Source organism: Tamandua tetradactyla, chromosome 4, assembly GCF_023851605.1.
Source record: "Tamandua tetradactyla isolate mTamTet1 chromosome 4, mTamTet1.pri, whole genome shotgun sequence".
Classification (NCBI taxonomy): Eukaryota; Metazoa; Chordata; class Mammalia; order Pilosa; family Myrmecophagidae; genus Tamandua; species Tamandua tetradactyla.
This window is the reverse complement of record NC_135330.1, coordinates 97901930-97904558: the sequence shown is the minus strand read 5'-3', so window position 1 is coordinate 97904558 and position 2629 is coordinate 97901930. Positions and strand designations below refer to the sequence as shown.

At 55.1% G+C, this 2629-nt stretch overlaps 1 pseudogene; it reads left to right on the top strand.

Annotated features, from left to right (window-relative positions):
- Positions 1 to 879: 879 nt before the first annotated feature.
- On the top strand, positions 880 to 2389 carry LOC143680432 (embryonal Fyn-associated substrate pseudogene; annotated as a pseudogene).
- The last annotated feature ends 240 nt before the right edge of the window (positions 2390 to 2629 follow it).

Below are 2629 nucleotides of genomic sequence, written 5' to 3'. Positions count from 1 at the left end.
AAACAGAAGGGCAAGAAGTAAATAGTTCTTTAGTTGTATTTAATATAGAGAACGAAATATAATGTAATATGAATCCCTTAAGACGGACACCGTGAAAAAGGCTAAACAATAGAATAAATATTATAGTATTTTATTAATAAATATTGTGAACTCCTAAAACGTCATTTATTAGATGAGGTTACTAGTTATATTTTTTTTTAAAAAAAAAACCTTGAAAATATTTGACAATCTATTCCCAGGATTTTTGCAACTTCTTTTGCTTTGTGGCCTTTCTCTTGATTCCCAGAGACACCTGGGCTCTCCCAAGGCCGGCCCGCTGCAGTCCCCCGAGCGCACGAACCACAGCTCTGGGAACACGGCTCTCCCGCGCGGCTCCGGGAGGGAGAGGGTTGGCGTCTAAACGCATTCGCCTGGCCCAACCGCCCAGCCGTCTGGGCCGACCCGAGCGTCCTGAAAAAGCGACGAGCACAGCTCCAGCTCCTCCCTCCTCGCCTGGCCGGGCTTTGGAAAGCTGCTTTCGGCCGTTTCGGACCCTGGGGCCTCCGCAGCCTTGGGCGAGTAGCTCCGGGGGCCTTGCCAACCCGGCAGCTCGCGGGAAGCCCTGGCGACCCGCAAAGCGCTCGCCATTGGGTGAGTCTCTTAGCGGCGCCTGGGCCGGACTCGCTCGGTCTCCAGCCGGGCAAGGATGCCTCTCATTTGGGGACTTTTGTGGATTTTCTTTCTCCTCCTCCCACCTTGGTGGAAGCCACGACTCAGGCTCTCCCACTGGGACCCGCCTCGTCGCCTGGAGGCTGTGGACCAATGGAGCCCGGCAGCTGCTGCTGAAGTCAGCGAAACCGATCCTGGTCTGTAGCAGGGCGTGCTGGGGAGTTCGAGACCATGGCCAAAGGCACATTCGCCCAGCTGGAATGGGCACTCTACAAAACCACTGCTGAGACTCCCCAGGAGCTGTCTTTCCCTGAGGGGACGTGCTGAGGGTACTGCAGAGGGAGGGCACTGGAGGGCTGGATAGCTGGTGCCTCTGGTCCCTGCACGGCCAGTAGGGCATTGTGCTCTCCAACAGAGTGAAGTTCCTTCTTGCTGACCCAATACCCAAGTTCAGCCTCTCTCAGGCGCCCGCAGCCCTGCCATTATCTGAGCATGGCTATGTAGTACCACCCCCAGCTCAGCCCTGTCCCACCTCAGGACATCTGGTTGGCCCCTGCCTGCTCTCCCCTGATCCCATCTACAAGGTCCTCAGAGGCAATAGGACCCAGCTGGCTCTCCCAAAGACTCCTTGGAGATCTATGATGTGCCCCCCACTGCCCTCTGGATTCCTGCCAGTGACCACTATGACTCTCTCTCCCCCTTTATCTACCCTCCCACCTGGGTGACCCTACACTTGACAGGAGAATATGAGGCTCCCTATGCAAAACCAACTACAGAAATGAAGCCAGATCTGAATTGGGAGTGGGGCTGGGAACCAGCCACCCCCTCATACACTGCCCCCACAAACTGAAATAGATATCAGCCCTTCTCAATCTATATGAGGTACCCAAGGACATGCTGGCCAATGAGGGAGGTAGGGGTGAGGGCATCTACCATTTGTGCTTGCTGGGCCCAGAGGCACCTCCCTTTCCAGAGCCCCCAGGAGTCTCAGCCTCCAATGACCTGGACACCTTGACACTGCTTCTGGCCAGAAGCTATCCCAATCCACACGCCCTGGGTGCCCTTGGTTGAGAGCCTATCCCTCTGCCCTCTACCTGCCCTGCCTGTCTAGAGGCCCCCAGCCCTTCTTCAGCTCCCTCTCCTTTCCCAGGCCAGAAGGGCAGTATCCAAGACTGGCCCCTACCCCCACCCCTGCCTCACCTGCCTGGCTAGGGGCCATCCAAAGTAGAAGGGACTCCAGTGGGTGGGGACGTGGAGGATGATCCAGCAGGACACAACAATTAGTACGAGGCATCCTGCTGGCTGAGGACTATGACTTCATTCATTTGAAAGGCATAGATAAAGCTCAAAGATCTAGGCCTGTGGATAAAGTCTTCTGCGGGGATCCTGAACTGCTAGAGAGGGAGCTGTTGGAGCAGCAAGAGACCTTGTCCCCATAGCAGCTGCTGGCTGGCCTGCCAAAGATCTTCAGCTCCTGCACTTACAGTGCCAGAGCCATTATTCTGCACTGTGGGCAGCCGTGGCAGCCCTGATGTCCAGCACCTGGGCCAGCCAAGCCCCCAGGCTCCTTCTTGCCCCATGGCAAGTGGGTAGTGGTGGGAGCTCGCTGCACGGTGTTTGTTAGGGACTCCTGGGATGGCTGGCAACATCTGCTCCTCTGTGAGCACAAGTCAGGGCTGAAGGCATGGCTCTGTGCCAAGCAGGCCCTGAGTGGCTTGGAGCATTGTCATTCAGATACTAGGAGGGGCAGATGTATCTTTCCCCTTTTCTACCCTTTCTAGGCATCTCAGCCTCTGGAAGAGGCATCACCTTCCCCTAACCCACAGCTTTTTGTATGAGCCATTATGTATAAATTATTTATATTTAATATTATTCTCTCTTTTGTTAGGGGCAGGAACCACCCCCTCTGAGGTAGAGAGAAACTGGACTCTTCCCTCCTCAACCTGAGGTGGAAGTCCTTGACCACTGCACTAGCCATCTG